Source organism: Lissotriton helveticus, chromosome 10 (assembly GCF_964261635.1).
Source record: "Lissotriton helveticus chromosome 10, aLisHel1.1, whole genome shotgun sequence".
Taxonomy (NCBI): Eukaryota; Metazoa; Chordata; class Amphibia; order Caudata; family Salamandridae; genus Lissotriton; species Lissotriton helveticus.
Genome location: NC_136071.1, coordinates 148,448,043 through 148,473,748, shown reverse-complemented (window position 1 = coordinate 148,473,748; position 25,706 = coordinate 148,448,043). Strand labels below are relative to the sequence as shown.

Genomic DNA, 25,706 nt, shown 5'->3' with positions numbered 1-25,706 from the left:
ACTTTAATTCCTTGTCTTTCAACCCTACCAAGCAACTAAACTTATGATCCCAGTGGTCTGTATTTTCAGGTTCTGTCAGTGTAGTACCATTTCCAATGTCAGACCCCCATTCCTCTTTTGCTAACCTCAGTTTCGCGCCAGGTTCCTAGCTGCTCCTCAAAAGGCATCGCCAGACTGAGTCCATCATCTTAAGAACCACCCCCTGAATTCTAAAATGCCCCGCTCTTCTGCAATAACAATAAATGTCCTCATTAACCCTATTAAACCCACCCCCTTGAACTGCAGTTAGTGTGGGCCGTCTCTCACGCACTTAGTACTTACAAAAGGGAGGAAACCTGTAGGATCGCAATTATCTGCCTGTATTGTACATGGAACAACTCTTATAACTCACTTGCTTTAGTCACCCGCTGTGGATAGGTTGTCATTTAACACTCTCACTGGGTCTGCCCATGCACGCGCTGCTTCCAGATTCCTCTTATCAGCCGTACGGGCTGCCTGGCGCAATCTAATCATGCTCTCACTATGGGCCCACCTATGGAGATCATTCGCCCATCGCTTACTAGAGGGACCTTCCTTCGACTTCCAGTGCCATGTTATTTCTCTCTGGGCCATGATTAGGCCCAAGTCAATGAACTTACTAAAGATCTTAGTCTTTTTAGTGTGAGGAAACCAAAGCAACAAACAAGTTGCCATAGTATAGTCCACTTGCCAATAGCATCCTGCCTAGTTTTTAATTTGATAGGTTTCACTTAGTGAATAATAAAGTGATTCAATAAGAGTGTACCTGTCAATTTTAACCACTTCTGGTCACAACGTGGAATGTGATTCTCTGTCACTTCACTGCACCTACATTTCTTTTGCTTTATGTTTTTGCTTTCAACACTTTTTCTTTGGACAAAATGACCGCCGATGATGAGAAAAATGGGCATATCTAGTGAGTACCTACCAGTTACCCTGTTGGTGGTGCGTCCGTGAGGGGTCGTTTTGTCCTTACACATTTTTTCTCAATGTGTGTGTTTGGTACTGTATGTATTTGGAATTTGTGGAACATAACTTCAGTCACTTTTTGGTTCTTCTAGACTGTCTGTTGGAAAAGGGCTTTTTACGAATGGCAAGAAAACGTGTTGCACACTACCTCCTAAAAAAATTAAAAAAAAGAGCAGTGTTTGTTACGTAGAAAACTACTTTATTTTTCACATGTTTAGGAAATATAGAATTGCCTCAGAGACCGGGTCATGTCGTATAGATGACTGCTCTAAACACAGTCTGGAAGAGATGGCCACCTCTCGAGGAGAGGCTACTGCCGCTAGCCATCCGTCGTCATCCAGACCAGCCTCGTCATGGTCCAATTTTGCCCGCAGTTGGTCCAGTGGGTCCGGCAAGTTATTTATCTTTTATTTATAGATAAGCGATATGGCTTTCTCCGGCATAGTACTCTATCCTCCAGTGAAGAGGACTCCGGGGGCGGTTCCCCTCTAGGGAGCTATGCAAGCAGGGCATGCCTTATTTGCAGGTATCTAAAGTGTTTGGAGCGTGCCATTTCATAGTCCTGTTGTAACTGTTCAAAACGTGACCACGTCTCCAGACTTCCACATGTATCATCCTTGCAGGATTGATAGCATTTTTTTTTGCCTAAAGCAATCACCATAACCTTGAGATTACGGCAATGTTCTCTGTGTCAACAGTGGTATCAATACTGTGGCCAGGTGAAGACTTGGTGCAGCTTCCACTAAAATTAATGATTGGTTTAATGGTGAACAGAATGATCTAAACCCTTGATAGGTCATCCTTTCAGACCTCATTGGTCCCAATGGATAGTGGTAGAGAATGCGTCTCATCAGTGTTCGGGACTAACTTGACATTCATTGGTCTGTGGTCCCCTAAGGAATTGTCTGGCCACATCAGTATTTTGAGTGGATGGTGAGCAGATCCGCTGCATGAATCTTTATCCCCCACCTACAATAGAAACAAATGTGAAAATATGCACGCACCATTTTGATGTTTTACCTAAAAAGCAAAGGGGGAAGTAGGCTCATAACAAATGTGCAAGGATGTAATGGAGTGAGGTAACTGGGCATAGACAAAGAAATTGGTCTAGCTAAAGCAGGCTTCTTCAACTGGTAACTTGTGAGCTATTGGTAGCTGTCCAGCTACCTATAAGGGTCTCTCCTCTGTGCAACCCAGCCTCCTAAATTAGAAGCTTTTGCTTGGTTGGATACCAAAACTGAAAGGTATGTTTTTGAGATGAAAATGTGTGTATTTTCAGAACTCTTGGGTTTACATTTGGGGGACTTGTTACGAATATTGCTAACTTAGTACCAGGGGCATTGCATGTATGGCTGTTATGTATTACCAGTGTAGAGGTATTCCAAATTGACAAAGCAGTTTTACTTTACTGCTCAGAACCATGTCTGATGCACTGAGACGATCACTCCTGGTAATCTTGCATATTATAGCCAATATTGTAATTTTGTCTATTCTGTTCACTATTAAAGCTCTAATATTTGAAGCCCTTTGCTATAGGGTATTTCCTCCCATGTCTGATAAGCCATACAAAAAGATTAACATCTACGGTAACCAATGTCTCAGAGAAGAAATTTGGAATACTGGACTTTCAGAGAAATGTAGAAGTCTGTATGAGAGATGGGACTTACCCTAAGTAAGACCTCTGAAACTGTAAAAGCAAACTTACATTTGTGCAGGCCCTTACAAAATTGAAATTACCAGCATTTGCTTTTAAAGGACAGAGACATTACAGAAAAAGTAACCTCATGGAATTAACAATACGAGTTGAGTGGAGAGAATTTGAAAGTAAAGGCAATGGATGGATAATATAGGCATTACAGGTAGCTCTGGTTAAAGTAGGCGCTGAGACTTTAAGACCAGTTGTGATCAGTTATAAACTAACGTCCACATTCTTCAATGATGTTGAAGGCTAGTCTGTTGAAGTTTTTTGAAGTCGAGATGATTTAAGAGCATTAAAAATGTAATAAAATATATAATTCTTACATCTCCTCCTTCACTGTGTCGAGCGGGCAGGCATCCAGGGTTCTGCCCTCAAATGGACTCAGTCCTTTCTGACCGGCAGAACACAAGCCGTCCGCCTGGGCCCCTACACAGCGCCCAAAACCCCCACGACCTGTGGAGTCCCCCAGGGTTCCTCCCTGTCACCCCTTTTATTCAACCTCTACCTTCGGCCCCTGATCCACTCGCTTCAAAACTGGGATATCACAGTGTACAATTACGCTGACGATCTGCAGATCATCTTTCCACTCGACTCCTCGGACGCTGTGGACAATTTCCACTCCGCCATGATACACATCCAGGAGTGGATGAACTACAATCAATTAAAATTAAATCCTGGGAAAACTGAGCTTCTCCTCCCCGGCTCCAACCCCTCCCACTGGGGCCCGCAGTTCTGGCCTAACAAACTAGCCCCCCCCCCCCCCCCCCCCGGTTCCTGCAAAATCAGTAAAAGTCTTGGTGTGACCATCGATGGCGAACTCTCCCTTAGATCTCAAGTGGGCACCGTGATCTCATCATGTACGTTCCAGCTTCGTAAAATCCGCAAAGTCAGTCATCTACTACCACCAGCCGATCTGGTCCAGGTTATCATCTCCCTGGTACTATCCCGCCTGGACTTCTCCAATTCCCTGTATCACGGACTCCCAAAATCACTACTGCAACGCCTCCAGGTCGTGCAGAATCAAGCAGCCCGTCTCACCTACAAAACTCCCAAATGGCAGTCGGCCAAACCCCTACTACACAAACTGCACTGGCTACCTATAGAACAAAGGGCGGCCTTCAAGCTGGGCTGCCTCACATTCAAATCCCTCCGCTGTACCGGCCCCGCCTTTCTGACATCACTCATCAACCCACACCGCCCAACTCGCGATCTTCGTTCAGCCCACCTCAACCTGCTTGCTGTCCCCAAAACCAACAAATTCGGTGGCTGTCGGTTTGCCCTCCTGGCCCCCAAATTCTGGAATCCTCTCCCCCTGACCATCAAATCCAGTAGCTCCCTCCTTCATTTCAGGAAACTGCTCAAAACCTTCCTCTTTCCCCCACCCAGCTAAACTCCGCTTCCTCCGACCTCAGCCCCACCTCTGTCTTACAGCGCCAGGAAACCCACGGTGTCAGCGCGCTTTACAAATCCCACTTAACATAACATAACATCTCCAGCAGACAACATATCAAACTGAAAAATTATATTGACAATGATTATTAGTTATGGGGAATTTAGTTTTCTGACAAATATGTCCCACTAATTCCTGCAATTATTTGGCAGGCGAGCTCATATGGCCGTACTAGGCTTATGAAGACCTACCCAGAATCCATCAATGTAGTATTCCTGCACAGGTGGCGGAGTTGAAGTCCTATATAAAGGACAGTATGAATGTATTGGCGCATTGAATGGATTGAAGCGAGATTTTAATTGTGCTCTGGTCTCCACTGACATTGCTTCCATGTTTAAGTCCTTTATGTATTAGTCTATATGAAATCTGTTGATTTTTTTTGATTTCTGTTAACAATGTTGGTGACATGCTGTGTCAAAGTTTATGTGAATTCATAACTTAATTTTCCATGTACATTATGAAAATATTTTTTTACATTTCTTTTAATGTTTCGACTTTATTTTTGATGCTAGTAAGAAGGACTAGAACAGAAGCATCTGTGATGTTGACACTCATGGGTAGACAGCATAACATTTCTGAGCAGGTGATACTTATGGTGCTGCTCTCAAATAAAAGTTAATACCTATTCACCCAAAGCTGTTACTTTTTTAAACAAACTCTTCTGTCTGTGTTGTTCTTGATGGTGGTGTTCTTTGTTACACCTGGAGATCCAAAGTGGTCCTGTTTTTTAACCATTATGTTTGACCACTTAGGCTAAATGTGCACATTTCTATCATTTCGGATGACACCCAGGTCATTTGAAACAAAAATGTTGATTCGTGATGTGTGTTGCTCTTTCCCAAGCTGTTTGTCAGAAAATATATAGCTAATTCAATCCAATTAGTTGCATTTTAATAAGGCAAATGCAGAATGTCTGCTTCACGGCTAATAATCTTATTACTATCATGCCCTTTCTCTGCACAGCTGCCAACAGATCCCTGAAATTCCTGCACTCGCCAGAGGGAAAAACCTAGAAATAATTATCGACTGTTCAGTATCAGTGATGCTCCATGCCAGCTGTGTCTTCTTTGTTACCTGAATCTGTTCAAGAGCATTAGTTCTTGTCTTGCTAGGCCATTTAGCTACTCTTAAAAACTCCTTATTAAAGGCAGACACTCAGAACCCCTTGTTCTGTTTTGCCCATAAAGCCCTTTTTCTGCTCCCACCGCCCATTTTTACTTGGCATGGCAGATCCTGATTGGAAACCCTATCTTCTGCACATACTCGTGGGTACTCTTCCCTTCACGACTTGCCTATGGTTTCTCTCGCTCACTTTTTCTCCTTTCGCTGTGGCCCTCAGGCTGGCTGCTGAAGTCACTCACTTTATAGAGGTAGACACTTCCGTAGACCATGATCAGCTGATCTGAACGTAGAGCTGCTGGTCGCGGTTTGTTCCTCTGTTGTCTTGGGAGTGATGAGGGTTTAGTCATTTTAGCTGGAACGCGGTCATGGGCTTTCCACCCTTTGCTTATCTAACTCTATACTTGACTGCATATATATATATAATCATAGGAACAATAGCCTTTCACGGTTCTGCAGGTCAGCCCTACACACACATTTTTAATTATTTTCAAAAAGCTGTAGCTTTTTTCTTGCTTCTGACTGTTGATGTAGTACGAATGCAATGGAAAAGGAATTGAAGCAAACAGAAACAACATCCTTTCTTAAATGCACGCATGTTGATGTAGTAAAGTTTCAGGATCTAGTGGTGGGCGACACTAAAAAATACCAGCGGGCGGGTGGAGGGTGCACGTGAGGGGGCCAGTGGAAAGCACTCGGGGGAGGGGGGGTTATATAATAAAAATAAACCTCTTACCTGGTGCACCCGTGTGCCTTGCACTCCTCTGCCGCAGTTCCTGTCCCAAGAGTCCCTGGAAAAGCATCACTACACCCATCCAATCTCTGCACTGCTCTCATATGAGAGAGTGCGGGGATTGGCCTGAGCGGACTGAAAAGACGCTACGGTCAGGACAGGGAGTCTGTGTCTGTGGGATTTCCCCAGCCCTGCTGTTCAATACAGCTGGGCTGGAGAAACCTAAGTGGGATGTGTGTTTGGCCGGCCAAACACACATGCACACTTAAAAGTGAACATAGCACTCCTCCTCCCCCCTCTCATGCTCCAGTCCCGCCCTTCCCTGTACAAGCGGCTCAGAGCCGACAAATTAAAAATAAAACGATACGAAGATATTGTTTTATTTTTCACTTGCTAGCTCGGATCCAGTGGTGCGACGCTCCTCCGTCATTAGGATCCCTAGATTGCATTCCAACAAGTAACCCTGAAGTATCAGTGTAACTTTAGTACTGGCTATCCTACTCAATAAACATCATGGCACCCTTGCAGGAGTTCTGCCACACCTGGACTCCCGCCCATCTTTGTTGTGTTTTTTCACTTTTGGACAAAAAAGGTGCCTCAGGCAGAAAAAGAAGAGGCATAGGTGGTGATCCCCCACGGACCCCTAGATACCCATATTGTTTTCCCCTTTGAGAACAGCTCTTGCTTTGATACTGCAGCCAACTCGCTTTGAAAACTTGTGCCCAGCATTATCCCCATTCTGCATCCCCCCAATCGCACCCCTCCAAAAGCTGTTGCATGCAGCGAACATCACAACCACCCCCTACTGCTCGAACGGTTTGTTTTACCCACCCAACAGTAGAAGTAAGTCATTTTTCACCACAAGAAGCAGTACTGATGGTGGGAGCTATGATCAGTCATTATATCATTGGTATAAGTGTAGATAGAGAAAAGCCTGGGCGAGAGGATAATTGCATATATAAAAGGAATTCTTTAGATTTGATAAATTACTATTGTAATTGTGCTCTCATTTAGATCTTCCTCTGGATGTTTCTGTTCCCTGATCCTCTCTGCATATTGAATGAATTTTGAAATATGTTTCAAACCGCCCCCGTCTTTCTTTAATAGTGTAATAATATACTATCTAGTACATCCAAAGTGTAAGTATGGCATAAAAGCCAAAGAGAACCCTGAAAGGAGTAGATTACTTAATTAAGAGGTATAGCAGTAATAAGTGGTACTTTAAAAAAATGGATACATTTGTGAAATATGCTAAGATGTATCAGGAGGACTATTATTGAACAAAAGGAGAAAATAGTAAAGACGCAATTCTTTGTCTTTGAACTATTTTTGTAGCAGTGCGGCTGTTTTCAAAAGCCAACATGGTTGACTTTGGAAATTCGCTCAAGGCCGCCTCAGTTTAGGGCTTTACCTTACATTCAGTATTCGAGTAATCTCATAGAAGTTTTAGGAAAATTGCTGCAGAAAGTCCCATGAAAGTAAAGTAGGTGAAGTTTGCTTGTTGAAAAGTACTTTCTAGAACGACTGAATTATGTGTGATCCAGTAGGTTAAGAATTTTAGTCCAGAATAGTATATGTCATTACCATTAAGGGAACCCTTCACACTTCTGCATTTCGTTTCCAATTGTGGCTTTTACACAGATTCATATGGTTTTATTTTGGCTTCACTGTGCAGCTGTCTGCTTTCCTATTGTAATTTTTTTTAAATATTCCTAGAGCGGACTTTTCCTCCTCCCAGGGAAGTATTTCTCGTTCATGCAGTTGGTTGTTCAGTGTACCGTTCCACTTTCTAAGAAGTTTTTCAGTTGGAATGGATACGGGGACTACTTTACATCGAAAAAAGTACCCTCAGCTGCCCCATTTTGTCACGTTCAAAACTTGATTTCTTCTTACATGTTTTGGCTTCAGAAATTAATAATTTCTTGCTACTTTGTTTTCCAACACTGACAAAGCCAATAGGTGTAGTCCTAATGTGCAAAGTAGTATTAGTGCATGCAGTGTAAGCAGTGTTTGTGCCCGTGTGTGTTTGCACGTGTTAGCTAATTAAAGTCAGTCCAATTAGCTTTGTCAGTGCTTGTTTTACAAAGGGAACGTCTTGACAGTGCGGTGGTTAGGGCCATGAGGCTTGATTCAAAATGAAATTGTCAGCCAAAACCTGAGTAACAAAGGTCTGAGTGGCTGAGGTCTCCGTGTAAAGTTATTACTTACACAACATGTTAAGTTACTACTTACTCAACATTCCTGAGTATGGAGTTCACCTACAGGGCTGGCTTTAGGGCGCTGTGATGACTGGTGCGACCGCACTGGGCGCTGACCTCAGGGGAGGGTGCTGTGGTTAGCAATGCTTTGATTTTAAAGCACCTGCTGCAGAGTTCCTTGTGCGTCCAGCATTCAGGCATCAATAAAAATGTCAAGATAACTATTGTGATTAATGTTGCTGCTAAAGACAGAGAGAGAGAGAGGTGGAGTTTGTCTAATGGCAGTTTTGACACGCCATAAAGTAGCGCAGAGGGTTAATACTCCTGCTGCAAAGAACAGATCTGTATTTTATGTGGGTAGCTGAATGGATTAGTAAAGCCAGACTTTACCAGCAATTTAAAACAAATGAAATGTATGTGAGAGAAGGGCTTTGGATAGATGAGGGTCACTTTTTCTGGGTGGTAGGAATCCGAGGAGGAGGTCATGGGGAGGAGAGGCATAAAAAATATTGTTGCACTGGGTGCCACCAGTGCTAAAGCCAGCCCTGTTTACTTAGCAGCAGAACTGTGGATTGTCTGCATCAAATACATTTATGGCATCTTGCTGGATACTTAGAGACGCAGGCCCTCCCCTAGGGGTTGTACTTGCACCCGCCCCACACAACGCTATCCCAGGGGGTCACCTGTCAGTTGACCCTGATAATAAATGGGCATAGACGCGCGAGCCCTGGGCCAGTTAAACCATACATTCTCAGTGTAATTTGTCATCATTCATTTAACATTTGGGCCTAGGGCCCACAACCATCACATTAGCGACGAGGTTGACTAGACCCTGCTTGCCTTCCCCATAAGCAGCCCACGTCAGCTATGATGCTGTCACTACGGTTATCTGCCACCTCATGCTAAGGCAGCCGTCCCATCCTGCATGCGAAGGCAGAGGTGCGACATGTCCCTGCCTGTCCCCTGAGGGGACCTAAGAAGTAAGCAGGTGAGAAGCGGCTGACCCCCTGGGGAAGAGTGGTTGTGCATCTTCATCTGCAGAGGTGCTGGGAAGGGAGGCATTGGGGCTCCTCTCCTGCCGCCCAGGTTTCCTATGAGACAAAAACAGCGGCTTTATTTCCCATCACACATTGCTGGACCGACAAGGCCCCAGAATTGACACACTTCTCCAGGGTTGTGTGGAATTGGGCATGGAAACCAGTTGTGGCTGAATGGCCTTCCTAACCGTGCCCTTGAGGCGTACCTCAACATTCATGGCCTCCATTCTATGCGAACACTGGTACTTAGGGTGACCAACCGTCCGTAAATTTCACGGACAGTCCGTAATTTCGGCCGTCTGTCCGTTGTCCGTGAAGGTTTGTTTAACGGACGCCATTTGTCCGTAATTTCACCTGCTGTTGAGTGACAGCCAATCATGTGCCTTTCTTTGCTAACCATTGCTCCAATGTTTGTTGTGGAGAACAAACAAAGTGATCTAGGATATAGGATTGGCTTGAGAGCCACCAGCCAATCCTAGAACTCGCTGGTACACTGCAGGAGTGTTCTGCCAATGAGAACAGCTTTAGGGTACCCAGACACGGGAGCCTTTCCCTTTTAAAAGTTTGCGGGACCTGGACTCGACCCCTGACCTATAGGCTTCTGTGTGCCGCTACTGCCAGTGGGGGAAAACCCGGACCGGACTCACCAGTCTACCACGGATCGCCATAATCCAGCAAACATCACTGCATTCCGATTTGGTAATCGGCAAATTCAAACACTTGTTGGAATTAATACATGTTCTATCAAATTAAAATACAAAGCGCAAAAACAGATACAAAATGTGTGTTGACTTTTATCATGTGTATTTTGATTTTACTTCAGTGGTACTGTTTATGCGAACATTTTTTTTAAATGTGGTATTGGCGTATGTACATTTCCCCCCCCCCCAGAAAAAGCATCGGCACATTTTCTCGGTTTTTTTTTACTAGTAAAATGATAATAAAGTTCAAAAGCACACCCTGCACTCGATTAATTGAATGTGCTTGGTGTTAATGCTGGGATCTGAATAAACCCTTTCAATGGCGACACCTGCGCATCGAAAGTTCTGCCATGAAAGTGTTGGTATCTTGCTGCACCTGTTTGCTGGCATAGATAATGCAAACTTCTAAGGTAGGGCTCATTAGGTGGGTAGGTTCATTTTATACGGTATTAAGTTTTGCTGTTGACTTGGCTAGAAGGCATTTAATGTGATGCAGTAATCCATTCTGTAAATCAGTGTGTCAAGCATTCGAGCAATTCATTGCAGGTGCAAAATGAGCAGAATTCCTCAAAGGACACTTCGGTAATACTAGGCATTTTTTTTTACACTTTTGATGTCAATGGCAGCACCTAGGTCGAGGACGTCTTACAAAGGTGCTTGTGTTAGCCTGTGTATTGAGACTAGTTGAATAACAGAGTGAAACACTTATCAGGTCTTAGTTGCGGTATCTCAGTCTTAGGGGCATTGCAGTCTTGATGGTTAAGCAGAAGATCCCAGTTGTAATTATCTGTGTATTGGAAGCTTTAACATGAAGTCAGTTTTGGTGCGTCCAGATTTACATGCCCAGGAGACAATCCAGAACTTACCAAAGATCCCCTAGGCTTTGACGTGAGTGTCATAGGCATACATGTGTTAACCCATGTGGAATCTTTCAAGTATGTTTTCAAACAGTGTCATGTCGCTATCACAGATATAGGGTAACAGACGATCCCTTTGGGACACCATAGGTCAACTAATTGAATATGGATTTGTATGAGGTGAGTTAAAGCTATAATGGTAGCACACACGCAGTTTAATAAAGTTCCAGTAGTGCGCAGATCAGACAGTTACGAAGTGTACATGGTTATTTGGGAACACTGCTAAATAACAATTATGTAGTCGTAGTGTTGTAATGAGAGGCTCTTGACATTCTTGTTAACAGTCTGACAGTATATCAGCTAATCATCTCTATGGTACAAAATGTGCATTAGTAGTGCATATAGCAGTGTCCAATGGGAACCTTCGGATAATTTAAAGTAGTGCAGCAACCAGCCAAAATATGTTTCGTCCCCTTAGGAACTGTTTCAAGGGACATTTATTGAAGATGGTATGTGCTGAAGCAAATTGATCCTCGAGTCTAAAATAAGTTTGAGACAGGAGATCAGTCTCTCCTACCTACTATAGGCCCAGTGAGCTTCACATGAGTGAAATGTTTAGCTTTGGCACTTTGCTGATGCCCACTTAATCTATAGCATTGCTTTTGCATCCTTTCTGCCATTTCTTACTCCCACAATGCGCGTGCGAGCAGAATTGAGAGATTGTGAATGTTGTCACTCAGAGTAGAGTGTCACTCACAGGGGAAGCGTCTTTAAAATGTTTACGAATTGGGTTATGTGTCTGTACATACGTTGACAAGTATGACCTTCAAAAGGTAGATGAGGATAAGGAATATGCTCAGTTTCATGAATAGATGTGTGCTGTACGCAATTCTTCATCTGTGCTCATTTCCATAGATCTTTGTGCACATCTTTCAAATGTTAAAACTGGGAAATCAGTTGGATGATACAGTTGAATGGCATCAAATTAATAATTTATCCTCCCACCATTAGGAAATGAGGTCCCTGGTGTCAGAAAATATATGCAGAGCTTGGGCAGGTTTTATAAATATAGGAGGCAGTGTTCAATTAAGAATATTTTAAGATACTGGCACTATTAAGGTGAAAACATAAAATGTCCATGTAGGAAAGTCCGCCTCTGACTTCTTAGCCCATGTTTGTTTAAGTTTGTTTAAACATTTCAGTTTTATAAATCCTGTGATTCTCCTATGCCTCAGTCTCAGGTGACCAGATCAGCCTAAAAATGTCTGACTTTCCGGTCACAGTATTATGTTTAGGTCTAATCATGTTGCGTGATAGTAGCATGCACAAGCTGTCACCTCAACCAAAAATAACTCCACATACTGAGTGCCTAAGTAAGGCAACTCACCACTCTAGTCAGGGCAATGTAATGAGTTTAATATAGCATAGCATGGTTGTATCAAACTCATTACATTGTGCTCACTAGAATGCTAAGTTGCATTACTTTAGGCTCTCAGTATGTGGAGTTATTTTTGGCTGAGGTGACACGTTGAACATTGTTGGTGATATTTAACTTTATTTTTTATTTACTTAGGTTAAGTTACAATACGTTCGGTTGAGATTATTTTTATTCTCATATGCTGTCATACTATATTCTCCCTTGTACAATTCCAAGTCACATTTTAAGGATTTTGAGGGGCCACTCTTCACAACACCTTTGAATTTATTATCAATTTCAGCTCTTTGATGCCCTATTTGCAGAGGTCATTGAAACAGGCAGGCTGGTACAAATTGTTAATGAGTTTACAGCTACTGTTCAGGCCAGGATACTGATGTGTGTTTTCAATATTATAATTCAGCAGCGGGTCACTAATGTTACATATAAACATGCCACTTGCAACCCAGCGTTACACTTTGTCCTGAATGCCTTAATTTATTTGCTGTAAACCCAACATACATACTCCAGTGGTGAGGTGCCCTACAAGTGGATGTTATTTTTGGATTGCTAAGCTTTCAGAAAGTTGCATTTTTGGATCTCAAAGATGTGTTGTGGGAGAGCATGCTCTTCCTTTGCATAATACGGAGTCCTACCCTGAACTTTTCTTACTTATACCTAAGGATGTTTTTTCTTCCTGCTGCTTGTCGACCTCACCTTAACTGCTGTGATTCCCTTCAAACTTCAGTGTATAGCATCACACAATATTTTGTATTGTGGACTTGATGTAAACATGGGATTGCAGTCCGTTTTTCCATTCGCTCAATCTATTTCATGCCATTTACTAAATCTGGTCCACAAAAGGCGATGAAGTGAGCAGGAGAGGGGAGGCTGAAAGGAGCCTGCAAGGTGGACGTTTGTGGGGTGTTTTTTGTTGGGGAGGTGGCGAGTTATGAAAAGTGCAGTAGTACTTTGGCCTCAGGCACTCAGCAGTGCACACAAGCAAGTGCAGAAATGGCTGCTGGCCTCAAAACAGCCAGGTCCTATTTTATACTAGGGATTTGGACTTGTACTTATGTGTGTTGTCTATTTACTTACATACTATTGCACAACCTAATTTGTAGTGTCGGTAAAACGTGCCCTTTGTTTCGAAATTTTGTCCTGAATTTTGACCCTCCGTCCTGAATTTTTGTCCTGAATTTTGACCCTTTGTCCTGAATTTTTACACTCCCTGTCCTGAATTCACACCCATGCCAGTTGGTCACCCTACTGGTACTGGATCATGAGCAGCAGCTGCCCGATCCCTGATGAGGTGAGGGGAGTGTGGATTCTCAGAGGAGAAGAGTACTCCGATCCTTTTTTATGCCCTCAGAGAAGGAAAATGTCACAGTGCTACCCTGCAAGACTCAGAGGCACTCAGTATTGGCAAGGTGGGGATTGCCAGCATCCAAGAGTATACTCCCCACTCCAGCCCCCTGCTTCTGGCACACTACACGAACTGTCCGGTACAAGTGAGGTCATTATAATCAGGGTTTCCGGTATTATGGTATTTATTTTTGACTTTTGTGTGTATTTATCCATATTTATTTTGTGCTAATTTTATCTGTATTTATCCATATTTATTCAGGGTTTTGTGGAAAAATTAAGCTGAAATTAGTAAAGTTCTACATTTATTTAACCGGTAAATATACACTCCTGCTTGAATGCCTACTAGGTGTCAATGCTGTAAACACCTGCAGAAGATTAATTAATGCACTTTTAAGCAGATTTCAGTATCAACCTTGTGCATCTCTACAGCTGTTAAAGCCTCCTTACTAAATTTCCTTTCTTTTTTAGCCTACTTACCTATCAATCCACATAGCTATTGGCCTGGCAGTCATGGCAGACAGCATCTAGAATTACTCAAAACCCAATTTCCGTTTTTATCCACATTCAAAAATAAATACAGACAAGAAATTAAATGTTTTCTGTCTGTATTTATGTGTAAAAATCAGAAAACAGGGAGCCTTATAATGGACAGCAATTGGTAGAAGGCTTAACCATCCTTCTGCTCACCTCTTTTAGACTTTGGTCCTGAGGGTTTCTTCACCTCCTTTCCTCCCAACCAGTGAGGGTCAATACAGAAAGCAAGGCGTTCGTATAAGGCATCGGTGCCAACCAGTTGAAGTGATAGTAAGGGAAAGGCACAGCACAAACCAAGCAAATTGCACACTGAGAAAGGCTCTGCACTAACAGAAAGCAATGTAGCACAGATAGGCACAACACCGAGGAAGAGGCCACAGTTTGCGTTTCAAGAGGAAGAGTGAGGGAGCGACAGCACTTCCCATCCTCGCCCCAAGAGGACTTTGAGTGCTTCCGCAGCTCATGCCTATGCATACATACTGACAACAACGAGAGGCAACCACCACACCTCCTCCACAACCCCTCTTTCAGCAGGAAAAGAGGATTGTCGAAGTGTGGATGATGTAAAAAGTAATTATACTGAAGGGGGTTTGGAAGCACACTGAAAGTGACATCCTGCTCCTAGTCACAGCTGCCTTACCTCCTGCACCCTGAGGGAGCAGAATTGAAACTGATGCCCTGCTCAAGTCACAGTTTGGCTGGTCCAGAGGACAGTGCACACCGGTGCACCAAGAAGAAAAAGACTTGAGCAACTAGATATCTCACCGGTGTAGTCCAGAAGAAGGTGCATTCTAGAGCACAGAGAAAATGGAAAGGAGTGTGACCACACGGTTCATACTCTCAAACCCGATGAACGCTCATGCCCAGAAGAAGAACATTTAGGTGGGAACAGGCCTGAAAGACACGAGGAAAGACTCATACCACTGACTGTAAGTGCATCTACTGACACAAGCAAGCCACCGATGTTAAGCGACGATGACCTGGTGACAGCCAGCAGGAGAAGCAAGAGTAAGCAGCAAACGTACACGAACCGAGTCTTTTTAAAAAAAAAAAAAAATATTATTTCTTTTTATTGTGTGAATAATGGTAGCATATAGAGCAATTTGCACATTGTACAGAGAACATACTCAAAGTACGTACCTCAAATAGCAAAATATGTTAGACAGAGTGTAAACATTAACAATGTGGCATAGAAGGCCAATGCATCAATGGATGGACGGTTGGCTAGAGAACGGAAAATTTTGGGAAAGGCATATTGGCGTTAACAAACGCCGGGGGATACCTTATGCATGCACAAGACAGAGAAAGCAGTGTAATCACGAGCAGTGCGTATCAGAGGCAAAATACAAGGGCGAGCCCCATATAGGAAGGAGCCACCAACACTTTGTGCCCAGACCAGCACCACATCCCTAGGTGGCAGTATATTCATGTGCCGTGGCGGTGGGCCCAGGTGACATCAGCGCGCTGCCATCGCGTACCCACTGGAGGAACGGTTCCCAGATGTCTCGGGGATGAGAAGCAGTTGGCATGGACTCCCAGTAAAGTTCAAGTTGAGTGTGACCATAGGTCACGTCTGATAACCAGTCCACAAATTTGGGGAGGGTTCTGCGTCCCCAACGAATGGCCACCTGGCGCCTGGCGTACAGCAGCAAAAGAGCGTGCAGTTTGCGACATTTGGGTTCTGTGTCAGCCACCCACCCCAATAGTCCCAGCAAAGGCGATGGCGTGTCAGTTCTCTTTAAAATCTGGTTTGTTGCATCAAAGATTGCCATCCAGTAGTTATGAAGGGACGGGCAGCTCCACGCCACATGTAGGGAGGCGTTCTCGGCTCCACATTTCCAGCAACAGCTGTCCTCACGCAGACCCATTCTATGGAGAGAAACAGGGGTGCGATAAAATCTATGCAAAAATTTGAAGTGGATTAACCTGAGTTTATAGTTAGGGGAATGTTCCGACAGCTGCTTGCAGCAAAAGGACCATTGGTCTTCGGACAACTGCGGGTCAAGCTCTGTATTCCACATGGCCTTAGAGTTTGGAAGGACAATGGGGGACTGCTCTTGCATGGCATTGTACAGACGTGATATTAACTTTTTGGTGGAGGCTCTGGCCAAAATATCCTGGAGAGCTCGGAGTTGTGGAGGCTCCTCCGGAAAACAGTCACCAAAAGCCTTACAGGAGGCCTTCAGTTTATGGTACATGAACCTGTCTGTAAAGGACGGGACCTGCCCATCTTCCGTCAATTGTATATCACGGAATATGCCATTGGGATATAAATCAGCGAATGTGTGCAGTGTTGAGCCCGCCAGGGAGATGCCTCCTCTGCTATCTTCTAGACAGGGTAACATTGGATTTTGCCGGAGAGGGATCGCCGGAGCATAGAGAAGAGAAAGACCAGCATGCCTCTGCAACTCTCTCCACACCCAGCGCAGCATATTAGCTGTATCTATGTCAAGTGACGGCCGCGGAGCTTTGCAATAGAGGGCAACACTGAGTGGAAGCGGAGACACTGAATCCATTTCCACAGCCACATGTGGCTGATAGGGCGTGGGGTATGCCCAGAAGTTAGCAAATTGGGCTTGCGCGCACAGGGCGTAAAGATGCATATCTGGTGCACCCAAGCCTCCCTGTCGTAGCGGCAACGTCAGGAGCGCCCAAGACAGTCGAGCCTGTCCGCCCGCCCACACCAGCGTTAGGAGATGGGAGCGTAAACAGGTGAAGAACTGCTTCGTCAAAGGGATCGGGATATTAACAAAAAGATACAGAAATGTTGGCAAGACCACCATTTTCACAAGAGCAATTCTGCCGGCGACAGCGGTAGTTTTGTCCATATGGCTACTTTCCCTTCAAGCCAGGCCACAGCTCTACCAAAATTGAGAGACCAGATATCATGGAGTTTGCGACTTATCCACACCCCCAGATACTTAACCTCATCTGCTTCCCACCTACGGGGGAATTCGGACCGTACCTCCGGAGTGTTGTCAGTCAGTGGAAAGATGACCGATTTGGCCCAATTAATTGAAATACCTGACAATCCAGCGAACTTAACAGACTCGCGGAGCAGTGGGTCTAAATTCTCAGCTGGTTTCGAGACATATAGGGTGACATCGTCGGCATATAAGGAAATCAAGAGGCTGCGGGTGCTGAAACCTATCCCTCGCGCAGTGTATTGTTGTCGGATTCTGGCCGCCAACGGCTCCATCGCAATGGCGAACAGGAGCGGGGATAAAGGGCCGCCCTGCCGCGTACCCCTGGAAATAGAGAAAGGCGCAGATACTAGGCCATTGACTCTTACCCTCGCTTTAGGGGCAGTGTATAGTGGACGAATCAGTGCTATAAACATCGGGCTAAACCCCATACGCTCCAAAATGCGGAAGAGATATGGCCATTCAAGAGAATCGAAGGCCTTTGTGGCATCTAAAAATATTGCTGCGGCCTGCACATCTGGATGAAGGTAGTGTAATACTGAAAAAACAGTACGTAGGTTATGGGAGGTTGTGCGACCTGGTATGAACCCTGACTGGTCAGGGAGGGCTACCATTGAGAGCAGCGGCAACAGGCGGTCAGCAATGATTTTCGCATAAATCTTCACGTCAACATTGATGAGAGACAAAGGCCTGTAGGAGTCCAGGGATGTGCTATCCTTGTCTGGCTTTAAAAGCGTGACAATAAGTGCTTCTCTCATAGACTCCGGCAGTGTCCCCTCCACCAGGGTTTCTGTGAAAACAGCATGCAACCTCGGCGCCAATTCATCCGCATATGCTTTGTAGAAGGCCGTGGTGAGTCCGTCAAGGCCCGGGGCCTTGCTCAGGGGGAGACCTTTAATGACCTTCGCAATGTCTTGGACAGTGACCGGGAGGTCCATGTATTTGCGATGGGAATCGTTAAACCAAACCAGGGCGATAGAATCCAAATAAGTCTCAAGCAGTTCCAGCGTCACCACATGCGTGGACTCATAGAGTGTGGAGTAAAAAGTAGCAAAAGTCGACAGAATCTCCTCCTGGCCTATAACCACGTTTCCCTTGGGGTCAATGATGGTGTGTATGTGGACAGGCGCCGCGGAAGTAGCAATTAGTTGAGCTAGTGTCCTACTAGGCCTGCCCCCTTCGGCATATCTACGTGCCTTTGCACGCTTGCCCAGGAACTTAAGCTCGCGCTGCGCTTCCTCAGCGTAATCAAATAGCTTAGCCTTGATTTGTGTCGCAAGCTCGGGAGTGGGGTTAACACAGAATATTCTCTCAAGGTCTTTCAGGTCACTCTCCAACATGTTAAGGGTACCTCTGATGGCCTTAAGAACACCCGCTTGACGCACTATGCACTGCCCCCTAATCACCACCTTGAATGCATCCCACAAGACTGATTCCGTAGATACAGAACCGATATTCGTGTCAAAATAATTATTAATATCAGCCCTTATTTCTTCTGTGAAGGCGGCATCTAGCAGGGCGTGTGGCGGTAAGCGCCAGGTAAAAGCATGAGTGGGGGCACCAGGGATCTTCAGTTCTAATAGGCAAGGGGCGTGATCGGACAGCGATCGGGCCAAACCCTCCACGAACCGAGTCTTTACTGCAAACGTCCAGTCAGTCTCCAGCTTTCTATCGAACCATGGCATGCACACCAGGATATACAGATGCCTCGCACAAGTAGACATAGAGCACAGCAACTCAGTTGTGTGGGCTACGAAGGCCATCTAGTTACCATCCCTCCAACCGTCGACAAACCAAGAACGAATCCCTGCAACCATGAATGCAAGTCATCAACACCTGTCGTATAGGTTCATCATACTGGCAACACCATCCTGTTAAGTGCATTACAGCTACTATCTGGAGCCTCTAACAACCAGTGTAGAGTCTGATACCATTACGTCTTAAATCAAGAAGTACTTCTGATACTTTGAAGCATCAATCAACCGGTGACTATCTGGTCACCTCGGCTACAGCTTCATCCTGTCACCTGTGGCATTCATTGATCATGATCTATCTAACCTTACGGTTGCACAAGTGACTAGTGATTCCTTGGCGGTCTTGCAGCTGCAAAGACACTGCATAAATGCAGCGCCCGCGCACACCACACTCCAATGGCAACCAAGCTAACCGAAGCACGAGATGGACTTCATGCTGCTTTTCCAATGGTTACCAGGAGGTAGTGCGGTCTCAGAATGCCGGGCACTATCTCCCAAGTTTCAACAAGACTGTCTTCAGTGAGACAAGCAACAACAATAATGCAAGCTTTGCAAAAGAGCCCAAACAGTACTCCTGATGCACCCTTTTTGAATGTTTGACACTAACCACAAACCATCCTGAGCATCAGCAGAGTGTACCAACTCTATGAATCTCCTGTTAGATAGAGTACCCACCAGAAAGAACATTACTCAAGGTAACTAACTTGTTCTTTCACATGCTTCTGGGATTACTCTTTGATCTTAGTCTAGGTAATTTGAAGCCAGTTTGCCATATTGTGAAACATTTGAGGGAATCTGCATTCATAGGTTTATGACCTCGTATGGGTGTTGGTTTTACTAATTACAGAAATACATAAAACTTTTTTCTAGGCACCAACTGGAAACCTACACCAGTCGCAGCTTTCATAACTAATCACAGTTTCAGCTTTACATGCACACTATTAGAAAGGTTTCGTCATACTTACCATCATTCTGTGGCCAAAGGAAGTTTTCGTAATTAGCATACTGATGACATCACTGAAAAGGTCATTATTATTACCTTTGCCCTAATTGTGATTGTGAGGAGTTGGCCTGACATATGTTGTCCACTATTCTAGTGAGCACCTTGCACCAGTCCAAACGACCCCTTATTGATGGTAGGTTAAACACAACCTTATAGAAAGCTATCCTAGTGGTATCTGTGGAGAGCAGCCTTCAGGCTAAGCCTTAGAAGGAATGTAAAGCAGCTTGTTTTACCAGTCTATAATCTCATGTAATGACCAAATGAAAGCAGAACCACACCAGGTATATATATATAAAAAATGTCTTTGTTCTAAACACATACCTCTAGTCTCTTTATGAGCCTAGAGGCAATAGTACATACAGTAAACTTATTTAGCACACAGTAAATTAGCACAATATATGATTAGCCTTAAGGGCGTCACAAACCATATACTAAGAAAGTGGTATAAGAACCACGACTGATTTAGATACAAGGCCTAGAGCCTTTAGAACCGCTGGGGCCACCAGGAACCACCCAAGGTAGTGACACAGGGGACCCACGGAGGACGCGTGCAGTGTCTAAACACAGCCATGAATCACTATTAACTTCTATGGGGAAAGTCGCAGTGGGAAAATTACAGATTAAGGACACTTAGAAGAGGACTTGGAGCAAACCCCTTTAGAACTAGGCAGTTCTAGAGTCAATACCCACGGGAGCACGGAGTACTCGAGTTACCTCACCCAGGGAAGCCGGGTGCATAGGTGTCTTTTGGTGTCTGGTTTCGTTATAGTTTTCAATGGCGAGCTGCTGAAAAGTGCTGCAGGCAACCAAGTGGAAAGTGTCCGGATGTATCCAAAGGTGGATCGAAGATCTGAAGAACCTGAAGGCAGAGGGGACAGATTCTGGGTCACTAGCCAGTGACCAGGAAGGCGATGAGAAGATGCCAACCAATGTCGTGTGATTTCAGGTGAAGAAGGTGAAGCTTGACTCTTCAGCCACGAGGACCAGGAGGCATTGACGATGACCAGGAGCTGGATTAGAGCTGTCCCACGAAGAATGTCGAGTGCTGCAGCATCGGTATCCGGATTGGACCCAACAAGCCTTGGCAACAGCAACCCACGCAGAAAGCAAAGATTGGCTTTGGTGCAGACCAGCAAGGTCTGAGGGACTCACCCTTTGGAGGGTAGTCAGGGCACGTCTGGAGCAACCAGGAAAGCCCAAGAAACAGAAGAGTTACCTTCGGGGGGGACCCACCAGTCGACGGACCAGGGATCGCGAAGGAGCCTCGAGTGGAAATGCTAGAAGCGGGCCCACAGAACACTCGTGGAGAATAGGCCCACAATCTTCGGTGCAAATGGTGCTCGGGGCTTGGACTACAAGTAGCCCAATGCACAACTTCGGGAAAGCTCGGGAAGTCGATGCACTAGCAAATATGCACTGTGTCAAGGGGTTCCGGTTCCATGTCACTCGTGAGGGCTGCGGGTCTCAGCTTTGCTGGGATCTTGTGTCGACCTCCGAGAAGTCTGGAAGTCTGGGTCCTGTGTCGCAAATCTGTCGGGATCCGGCGGGAGTCTTGGAAATGCAGACCTGCAAGATGCTTCTTTCGTGCCTGTTTGAACAGGGGAGTCACTCTTTGACCCGAAGGGAGATTCTTCCGTCTTCTAGTCAAAATAGAATGTCGAAGTTCCAGGATATATGTTGCAGAGTTTCGTCCAGGTATAATCTAAAGTCCTAACGACTGGGTTCCTATACTTATACTAAGTTTAGGGGTTGAACTTACTCTGGGGTCCAACCTATGGGAGGACCCAGGGTGGGGGTGCTTACAACACCCCTTCCCTTTGTCCAGTTTCGCACCAGAGCAGGGGCTGAGTGCCCCTGCAACCGGTTTGAACTGGGGTATGCACAGGGACACCAAGTGTGCCCCCAGCACTGTCTGAAAAAGCATTCTATGAATGCACCCACCCAGCCCCAATACGCTAAAGCCTGTCTGGGAGGTGGTTACACCTGCCTGTAACAGGAAACCTATTGTCCAGGCCTCCCCTGCCAGAGTTACGTTCAGCAGTAGGAGGTCAGACTTGTGTCTGTGGCTGCAGCATTCATTTTGTGACACCAGGGCTCTTTAAAACTATTACCGGTTAAGTAAGTGTGTACATGTCTTCTCCCTCTAGAAGGGTGGAATTCTACCGCTGCCGCCAGGACTGGTGGGGGTGTGGGGGGGTAGGATTCCAAAGTGTTTGACACCAAACATGACATGTTTCCATGCAGCAATTTCAAAGTCAGCATTTACCGCGAAGTTATAATGCACTTAAGAGTATATGGTCTGGCTGTATCACAGAACAGCTACAGAGAAGTGATTCTGAAAGCTGCAGAGGGGCTCAGCTCATGCTTGGGCACCCTCTCACACAAAACCAAGCACTCTGCCTTCAGGATAGTTAAGGCCTGTCATAGGAGTGACTTATAGCTTTATATGCGTCAGTGATATAAGCTAGATATAGGTAGCCTATATCATAGTAAGGGGTGCATGCACCACCTTACCCAGGCTGCAGTAGCAGACCTGTGGTGCCATTTTGGAAGGCTTCCCAGGGGTGGCATAATACATGCTTCAGCCCCTGGTATGCCTCTGGGGTACCTATGCCCTTAGTACCTAAGGTACCATATACTAGGGACTCACAAGGATAATCTAGTAACCAATCTGGAGTGTACCTAAAGTACATGCAATCAATTTAGAGAGGAAGCTGCTAGGCTGGGGTCCTGGTTAGCAGGGCCCCAGCCAGACTAAAGTCGAAAAACAGTGAAACACCAGCAAAAAGTGGGGGTAACCATAGTAAGCAGATCCTACCCTCCTACAGTGATCACAGGAAACGACTCCATATTACATAACATGGATATGATTGCAGCAAAGAGTAGTGTAAGACGACTTCAGCAATGACATAACAAAAGAAGTGTGTGGTGAGCGCTAAGGGCCGCGTTAACTTCACCAAACTAGTGCGTCTTCATCAAACATGCCAGTGACATTGACCAAGTATCTAAATGTCACTGCTGGTGTCGGGCACATGCCTGCATTAAATGCAGTGCTTCCACACACTATGCCCTCTATGTGCAGTGCCTTGCCTATGTACACAGTGCTGTGCCCCCTCGTATGATAGACTAGTGTAGTGAGGTTGCCTACCCTTTGCCATTCCATTGTGGTGGCCCACTCTTTTCCATTCTGCTGTGGCGGCCCACCCTTTTCCATTCTGCTGTGGCGGCCCACCCTTTTCCATTCTGCTGTGGCGGCCCACCCTTTTCCATTCTGCTGTGGCGGCCCACCCTTTTCCATTCTGCTGTGGCGGCCCACCCTTTTCCATTCCGCTGTGGCGGCCCACCCTTTTCCATTCCGCTGTGGCGGCCCACCCTTTGCCATTCCGCGGTCGTGACCCACCCTTTGCCATTCTGCTTTGGCGGCCCACCCCTTGCCATTCTGCTTTGGCGGCCCACCCCTTGCCATTCTGCTCTGGTGGCTCACCCCTTGCCAATCCGCTCTGGCTGCCCACCCCTTGCCAATCCGCTGCTGCTGACCTTTCAGGCATGCGACTAGTACAGGTTGGGTGAACCTCAAGGGAAGAATGGAGGATTGCAACTGGTGTAGTTAAAGTATTTAAGAGAGGTCATCAACCTTACATTTGTATTTTTAAAGTCCTTAAACCCCTTTTAACCTACGTTTACATTTTCCCAGATATTCTGTATCGTTTCCTGTCTCCTCATTTTCTCCTTTCTCGTCCACCTCTTCAACCATTTCTCTCTCCTCCTTCCTCTTTGCTTAAACATTACAATGTGCAAATGGCAGCTGTTTGCAATGCCTGCACTACAATTGTTCCTCTTAAGCAAAATTACACAAAGCCAAGAAAAAACGTAGTTTTATTAACTAGTCACCTTCATTTCAGACTCTCACATTACTACTTATCCTGTCCCCTAGACTTTCCCGCTGACCCCTCTCATTTCTCTATTTCTTCACCTTTCCTCCTGCCTCTTTGCGTTTTCTCTGTCTACTTTTCCTCTTGCTCATGCTTGTCCTCCCTTGTCTGTCTCTTGCTTCTTCTATTTCCCTCTCCTTTATAAAAAAATTTTATTGAAATATTTTACATTTATATACAAGGCACGGCATCATTAACCAAAGATTGAAGGAGAAAAAGTATATACCAATAGTTCATAGATCAAAATAAAAGATAATCACTAAATCATCAGCAGGCGAGGGTGATATTACCAGAAACAAATTAAAGCAACAATTAAAGCACAAAGTAGCATAAATAAAGTCAGAATATACTTTCATATTGTAAAACTTCGATATTGTAATTGCACCAAGTTAATATTTCTTATCTTTAGGGAATCCAACATTTCACACTATTATTCCTCCTTCCATCGTGTTATAGGATCCCATATTATATTACCTAGCTTCCTTCCCCTTTTTCCTTTCCTTGCATATATCTCTTTCTCCATTTTATGCGTTATTAGTAGCTTAGCCAGCCATTTATGGAAGGTAGGTGGTACAGGATCTATCCATGCAGAGGCTATACATAATCTCATGATAGACATAGCTACAAACAAAAATTCCCTCCCACGAAAAGAGCGTACATCCTCGACATTAACTCCTAATAAAATGGTTCCTGGGGTTAGGACAATTTCGCTTTCTAAAATTTTACTTATAAAACATTCGATTTCCTTTTTGAATAAATCTAAGCGGGGGCATAAAGCAAATACATGTTCCAGATCAGCATCCGAGCTTCCACACCTATAGCATGTAATACCCACTAAACCTCCCCATTGTGCTATTTTAGCTGGTGTATAATACAGATGATAAAGTGTTTTGTAATGTTGAGCCTGTAATGGTGCTGCACATAGTAATGAGTTCCCCATTTCTAGGGAGATACCAAAGCTTTCAGAGCTGATTGTAAGATTATCCTTCCATTTTTCACTCCACTTTTGATGATCATCTTGTTTTATTTTAATCAATTCAGCATACAATCTTTTAATTGTGCAATCCTGCCCCCTTTGAATGATTTCCATAATAGCATTACGCCCAAATCCCAGAACACCACCTTTTTTTCCCAGGAGACAACTCCTAATCTGGAGGAATTTGAAAAATTGCCTAGCTTCTAGGTTATATCTGTCTTGCAGATCTTTAAATTGGAGAAAACACTGTTCCCCCCTAATATCTCCAATGGTTCTAATTCCCCTATTTTCCCACTCTGCCATTATAGATCCCGAGAAGATATCTTGTGGGAGGGTTGGATTATGTAATAATCTTGTATAAGAATTAAATTTTCCTAACCCAATTTTTTTAGCAAAACTTTTCCAAATTTCGAATGCTGCTATTATTATCTTGAACTTTGTCCTCTTATAATAACTAGCCTCTGTAAATTTCAGGAGAACGTCCTTCACTTCCATTCCCAGAGTTAGGCCATAGATTGCTAATGTTCCGAATTTGCTCCACTCCGCTACTTCACTACCCTGTTCTCCTCCCATCAAGCCAGTCATATTCTGTAGAGCAGCCGCCCAGTAATAACATTTTAAATCTGGGACACCCCAGCCTCCCCTTTCTCTTGGCAATGTCATGTATCTGAGAGCCCTTCTCGTTTTGCCTTTTGCCCAGAGAAATCTATTTAGCATACTCTCAAATTTTTTAAATATTTTATTATCAAAGAATAGCGGTATTGCCCTAAATAAATATAGAAATTTTGGAAGGATAATCATTTTTACTATATTAGACCTTCCCACTAATGACAGGTGTAAATTATCCCATCTATCCAGATCTTTCTCCACTTTCTTGATTAAAGGGGAAATATTCCTTTCCACCAAGTTATCCAAGTCTGACATTATAATAACCCCTAGATATGTACCTTCTTGTGTTACTCGGTTGTCTAAGCATGGGGTATACGAGTTTTTTATTATCTGTGTTTTTGATGTATTTAA

At 44.7% G+C, this 25,706-nt stretch overlaps 1 protein-coding gene across 2 annotated transcripts in view; it reads left to right on the top strand.

Annotated features, from left to right (window-relative positions):
* MAD1L1 (mitotic arrest deficient 1 like 1) overlaps positions 1-25,706 on the top strand; it is a 2,576,418-nt gene that overhangs the window by 1,783,042 nt on the left and 767,670 nt on the right. The window lies entirely within an intron of this gene.